Raw genomic sequence first — 7,474 nt, forward strand, 5'->3', positions numbered from 1 at the left:
TAAGGGAGAAAGATAAAGGTAGAATGGAATTCACTTGATCCCACCATGATAGCAGTTATTTCCAGCTGTTTCTGGCAGGTGCCAGTATTGCTCCAATGTGGTCTGTATTGCAATGCCCACTCTTGGTGAATGCAACCCCAGGCTTGGTCTTCTAGGTTCAGGGATGGTTGCATAAGAATGATGTCAGAGGCGGGGGCAGCTAGGTGGCATAGTGGATAGAGCACCAGCTCTGAAGTCAAGAGGACCTCAGCTCAAATTTGGCCTCAGACCAAACACTTGACACTTACTAGCTGTGTGACCCTGGGCAAGTCACTTAACCCCAATTGTCTAAAAAGGAAAAAAAAAAAGAATGATATCAGGTCTCAATGTCCCACCCAACTTTACTGAAAGAATGGTCAAGCATTTTATCAAGGGGGGAAAAAAACCAGCAAGAAATTCAAGAACCACCTCCAACCACTTCCCACCCTTAATCCTATCTAAGCTCCATTCTCCCTTGGCCACCCCTGGAGTTCTGTTACCTCATAGACTACTTGGCCACTCCTAGATCCCTCCCGTAGTCTTTCTGTATATAAGGTCCATCTTGTCTCCATTAAGATGCTCTGATTCTTATAATCTAGCCACTGCTCAGATTTTTACAATCTAGCCAATAGCCCAAGATGCTCAGATTCCTTAAGAGTCTGGCTAATATGGCGGATCTTTAATAAACCTTGTTTTTGGCTGAAAAAAAAAGAAATTCAAGAACCTCAATCTTTTTCTTTCTCTCTTCCCCTCCCTTCCTCTCTCCCTCTTCTTCTTCTTCTTCTTCTTCTTCTTCTTCTTCTTCTTCTTCTTCTTCTTCTTCTTCTTCTTCTTCTTCTCCTGCTCCTCTTCCTCCTCTTCCTCCTCCTCTCTTCTTTCTTCCAACAAAAACTCAAAGACTCTAGGAAAATGTATGACCACACACCTTTCCTAGCCTACTTGAGCCTCTCTAATCCTTTACCTTGGCCATTTCTGGGAGGTCTTAGAAAACTGCCTCCATAGTAAGAGTAAGGCACCCTCTAGGGAAGTACATGTCACCTCCTTGCTTCTTGGCTTGCATTACTTTTGATAGTCCTTCATTATGTCATTTCTCCCAGTCATGCCAATCATCCAAGAGCAAATGAGGCAGAGATGATTTCCTCAATGAAAGGAAATTTAGCAAGATGGATTTCTATCAGCTGCCCTATTTGACTGTGGCCTAGATCCTTGGTTATGGCAGATAGTCTTCACCCTTTCTAGTGGTATCACTATAGCTTCAATATCATGTTGCATATTAGATGGAATGTTCACATTCATGATATTTTTCCTTGGAAATTAGTGTATCCTGAATTCACAGTTGACTACCCACCTCTGAAAAGTAGTGTCCAACTTGGCGCTGGTCAAAATCCATAGATCAGTAGCTCTTTGATACTTAAAACTTAGCTCCATGCATGGGGTCTTTGAACTTTTGGGTGACAGCCTACTTCAAAACCAAGAACTACAGTTTTCGTGTGGTATAATGAGCCTCATTGTCAGTCCTCTACTGGCCAACGCAATCAATATTTGGTGACAACCTATGGTTCACTTTGGACAGGATTGCTCCATAGCTTTTCAGGTTGAAGGACAAGCGGCTTATTGGGTTTCTACAGGCCAGCACTGACGTATGGCCAGGTCCTGAAAAACTTGTTCACATCATCAAACCACTGATCTTTATATGGTTTCAGAAGGTTTAGATCAAACTGAACTTTCTTGTCCTTTTGTTTCTGGTTTTCCTCAATCATATGTTTATCAATGACGTCTCCAGATTGTACTTCTGAACTTCCCTTTACTATCTCTTAGCTTTTCACCGTAAAGCTCATGCTAGCAATGGAATTTACCCATTGGACATATTGTCTGCCCTGGTGGCCTCTCCCTTTGATTGCCTGGACATTTCCAGAACCTTCATTTAAGGAGGTTACCAGGCCAGCTAGGTCTTCTTCCTCTTCTTCCGGACTTTCTCTACCATGCTCCCATGCTGGCTACTTATAACCTTGTGCCCCGACCTGCAGGGCCAGTATACGTGGGGGGGTCGAGGAGGACCCTGGCTGAAGAGAATGGGTGAAAAGGAGGAGTGAGACCAAAAAGATGGTAGGCAAGGTCTAATTTTATTTTTTAGCATTACAAGCTTATGTAGGGCGAAGCGGGGAGGAGCAAAACTTCTGTTGACGTGGCAAAAGAGGAAAATAGGCCTCCGGGACTTTCCAGGGCGGTGTGCCAACATCTTACGGTTAGCACTTCTGTTGACCTGGCACGTTATGGTACGGTTTGTCCCGGAGCAAGCTGCCCGGGGTGTGGTGTTCTCACGGGGTCAGGGGCCCACTACCAGGTGCTGGCCTCCAACAACCTTGACTTTTTCAGCTTTCTTTTTGATATTGTCCTCCCCTATTGGAATGCAAGCTCCTTGAGGTCAGAGCCTGTCTTTCTTTCTATTTGTATTTTTTTTTCTGTGAGGCAGTTGGGGTTAAGTGACTTGCCCAGAGTCACATAGCTAGTATTATGTGTCTGAGGCAGGTTTTGAACTCAGGTCCTCCTGACTTCAGGGCCCACGGTCTATCCACTGCTCCACCTAGCTGGCCCCGGGTGGATTCTTTTGATGACTATTTTACCCTCTGGTTCTAGGACCTCAGTTTTCCTTAACAATTTACTGCAAGATGCTGTCCAGGCTCTTTTTTTCCATCATGGTTTTAAGGTAAACCAATAATTTTTAAATTGTCTCTCCTGGATCTATTTTCCAGGTCAGTTGCTTTACCAATGAGGTATTTTATGTTTTCTTCTATTTTTTCATTCTTTTGTTTCTGTTTGACTGATTCTTGATCTCTCATAGAGTCACTAGCTTCCACTTGCCTGATTCCATTATTTATTTATTTATTTTTGGTGAGGCAATCAGAATTAAGTGACTTGCCCAAGGTTACACAGCTAGTAAGTGTCGAGTGCCTGAGGCCTCATTTGAACTCAGGTCCTCCTGACTCCAAGGCAGGAGCTTTATCTACTGCACCACCTAGCTGCCCCTCAATTCTAATTTTTAACAAATTGTTTTCTTCTTTTAGATTTTGTGCCTCCTTTTCCATTTGGCCAATTGTAGAATTATAGAATTTTTAACGAGTTGTTTTCTTTAGTGTACTTTTTTTCCATTTGGCCAATTTTATTTTTTAAGGACTTGTTTTCTGCAGTTAACTTCTGTTTTTCCTTTTCCAAGCTATTGACTTTCTCTTGCATACCTCTCATTTCTTTTCCCAATTTTTTTCCCTACCTATCTTATTTGACTTTCTAAATCCTTCTTGAGCTCTTCCAAGAAGGCTTTTTGGGCTGGAGACCAGTTCATATTCCCCTTTGAGGTTTTGGATGTGGTATATTGACAGTGTTGTCCACTTCTAAATTTATGCCTTGATCTTCCCTGTTCCCATAATAAGAATCTATGATTATTGTCCATTTTTGCTTTTTGCTCATGGTGTTTGTCTATTTCCTGATTTTAAAAAAAGTTGAGCTCTTCTGCTGGAGCACAGGGGGCACTGACCCAACCTTCTTGTGCTGGGAGCCCAGGACCTGGTCACTTGCTTTGTGTGCTGGGGCCTCAGATGCTGGCAGTTGGAGGCTGTAGGTTTCTGGAAACTTACTTGGTGTTGGTCTGGGCTCAGCAACACTGGAGCTCTCAGAGTAAGAGTGGGGACTCTGGCCCCTGGTGGATGCTTGCTCATCCAGGCCTTGCCATGCATTTGGCTGCTGGAGAATGCCTGTCAACCTGGAGCTTTGCCTCTTGGAGTTGTGCTTCCCAGAATTGTGTTGAAGCACCGAGAGATTTGGCTTCTGGAGAGTGTCGTCACACATGGTGGTTTTCCAAGCCGGTGTTTACCGGTTCTTCTGTTTGGGCCAAGGCATGTGGTGGTTGGAGGTGAGGTTCCTGGTGTTGGCATTTGCCTGCTCCATCACCCTGGGGCTCAGTATCTCCCCCTGGTAGGCTGAGGTGGGGCTTGCTGCAGGCTTGCTGGAATGCCTCTCATCCTGTACTGCTCTCAGTCCTCCAGAGTGAGGGGGGCTTTTCCTGTTATTCCCCAAGCTTCCTGGGCTACAAGACTGCTGTACCCCATATTTCTGCTGACTCAGGGTTTTTTCCTGGGGTGTTATTTTCTGGGCTTTCAGAGGTCAATAAGGGAGGGTGAGAGCAACTTACTTCTTACTCTGCCATCTTGGCTCCCAGAAGCGGAAGTCCACAGTTATTCTTCAAACAATATTGTTGTTACTGTATACAATGTTCTCTTGGTTCTGCTCATTTCACTTTTCATTATTTCATGCAAGTCCTTCTATGTTTTTCTAAAATCAACCTGGTCATCATTTTTTACAGCACAGTAGTATTCCATTGCAATCATATACCATAACTTGTTTAGCCATTCCTCAACTGATGGGCATCCCCTCAATTTCCAGTTCCTTGCCACTACAAAGAGAGCTGCTAAAAATATTTTAGAACATATAGGTTCTTTTCCTTTTTCCCTGGTCACCTTGGGAAACAAGCCTAATAGTGGTATTGCTGGGTCAAAGGGTATACAGAGTTTTATAACTCTTTGGGCATAAGTCCAGATTGCTCTTCACAATGGTTGGATCAGTTCACAGTTCCACCAACAGTGGATTAGCTTCCCAATTTTTTTGCATCCCCTCCAGCATTTGTCATTTTCCCCTTCTATTATTGTAGCCAATCTGATAAGTGTAAGATATCCCAAAGTTGTTTTAATTTGCATTTCTCTAATCAATAATGACTAGAGTATTTTTTCATATGACTATATATATCTTTGGTTTCTTCATCCAAAAACTGCCTACTTATATCCTTTGACTATTTATCAATTGGGAAAAGACTCATATTCTTATAAATTTGACAGTTCTCCATCTATTTGAGATATGAAACCTTTATTTGAGAAACTGTCTATAAAATTCTGTCTCCTCCCTCCCCCCAAATTTTCTACTTTCTTTCTAATCTTGGCTACTGTGGTTTTATTTGTACAAACTCTTTTTAATTTCATATAATCAAAATTATCCATTTTACATCTCATAATTCTATCCCTTGTTTATTCATAAATTCTTTTCCTATTTATAAGTCTGATAGGTATTTTGTTCCATGTTCCTCTCATTTACTTATATTTCCCTTTTCATCTAGGTCATGTATCCATTTTGACCTTATCTTGGTAAATGATGCAAAATATTGGTCTGTACCTAGCTTCTGGCTGACTGCTTTCCAGTTTTCCTGAAAATTTTTACCAACTAGTAAATTCTCATCCCCAAATCTTAAATCTTTACATTTGTCAAACATAAAGTTGCTATAATCATTTATTACTGTGTATTATTGTAGGTCTACTCTAGTCCACTGATCTGCCTTTCTATTTCCTAGCTAGTCCTAGATTGAGTTTTGATAATTACCATCTTATAATACATTTTAAGATCTGGTACTGCTAAACCTCCTTCCTTTACATTTGCTTGCATTAAACTCCTTTGATATTCTTGACCTTTTGTTCTTCTAAATGAATTTTGTAATTCTTTTGTAGGGCAATAAAATAATTTTCTTTGGTAATTTAATTGGGATAGCATTGAACAAGTAGATTAGTTTAGGTAGAATTCTCATTTTTATTATATTGGCCCTGCCCACCCATGAACATTAGCATTTCTCCAATTATTTAAATCTGACTTTATTTGCATAAAGTGTTTTATAATTATGTTCATGTAGTTCCTGGGTTTGTCTTGGTGGATATACTCCCAGGTATTTTGTGCTGTCTATGGTTATTTTAAATGGAGTATCTCATACTGTCCTTTCAGAGTTTTGTTGTGATTTATAGAAATACTGATGATTTATGTGGGCTTATTTTATATCCTGCTACTTTGCTAAAACGATTGTTTTAACTAGCTTTTTAGTTAAATCTCTAGGATTTTTCAAGTATATCATCAACTACAGGTAACAGGTTTTATTTTTCTTGTTTTCTTAATGGGAGGGAGACAGAGAAAATTTGGAATTGAGAATAAAATAAATTGATTTTTTTTGAAAAAGAAAGGAAAATAGCCTTCAACTAAAAAGCTTCCATAACTTTCATCCCTCTGCCACCCTCTAAAATCTCAAGAATGAGCTCCTATGTATAAAGGCCATATGCCTACAAACAGGGGACATTTCAGTTGGGAGTGGAGTGGGGGAAAGGATGGCACAACTGTAATAACTCCTTGGGATGCTATATCTAGGCAAACCACCAGGTGGCATTAGGAGCTCTGAGCCATAAATGTGAGCCACTATGCATGGACAGCCACTACCCTTTACAAGCTTGAGCAACTTGGTTACTATCTAGTTATGTTGAGACCACAGCTGCCTCTAGACGCCTTTCCCTGTTTTTCTATCGCAGGGTATAATAACTATTCTCAATAATAATTCACAACTTATCAAGTAGCTCAAACTGTCACTGTCCCTCTCTTCCTGCCCCTCTCTCCAATTTCAAAGGAATTGAATTTCTTTCCTTTGTTAATGTAACTCCAAAAAGAAGTACATATAGATTAAATGGTCTTAACTAAATATGAATACAAAAATAAGAAATGCAGGATAAGAATTAAAATGCAATGGAAATCCAGGACTATTCTGGACAGGACCTGATGTCACAACTTTATCCCATCTCCCCCCATTTTCTGTGCATGGTTTTCTATGCATACAGCTAAAAGGCTTTTTTTGTGTGTGTTAAGGACAAGTGAGAAATCGAGAAAAATCATTCTGCAGAGCTCCAGCTTTCTCTGTTGTTTGGGTGAATGGCTGGGGTAAATAATCTGTACCTCCTAGCTAGCAAATGAGATCCATTTCCAAACTTCTATTGGGCAGCATACAGCACAGGCATGCTTTCAATGTTCCTCCAGGCTTCTCCCAGTGGGACTGCCAGGGACTAGCTAGGAAATAGAAAGGTAGATCAGTGGACTAGAGTAGACCTACAATAATACACAGTAGTAAACGATTACAGCAACTTTATGTTCGACAAATGTAAAGATTTAAGATTTGGGGATGAGAATTTACTAGTTGGTAAAAATTGTCGGGAAAACTGGAAAGCCGACTGGCAGAAACAAGGTACAGACCAATATTTTGGCTTCCTCTCTTGCTGGCTGATTGTGTCTCCCACAAAGCATGATAAACTCTTTTCAAATATCCTGCTCCTAGAACAGTAGAACAACCCTAGAGAGAATTCTAGAATGCTCAGAATTCATCACAGTCCTGCCTTTCCTGAGAAATCCAGAAAGTTGCAAATGGGGGGGGGGCGGGGAGCAGAAGCTGCTTTGTCAAAGAATACTTTTACCTTTATTTTTTAAATTATTTTTTTTCAAAGAACAAAAATCACTTTTCTCTTCCCCCATTGAAAAAAGGAAATATTAATTAAAAAAACCCTTTGTTATATATAGGTACAGATATGGTAAAACAAAACACATTTTTGCAATG

The sequence above is a fragment of the Phascolarctos cinereus genome, unplaced genomic scaffold (genome assembly GCF_003287225.1).
Source record: "Phascolarctos cinereus isolate Bilbo 61053 unplaced genomic scaffold, phaCin_HiC Scaffold_5;HRSCAF=322, whole genome shotgun sequence".
Taxonomy (NCBI): domain Eukaryota; kingdom Metazoa; phylum Chordata; class Mammalia; order Diprotodontia; family Phascolarctidae; genus Phascolarctos; species Phascolarctos cinereus.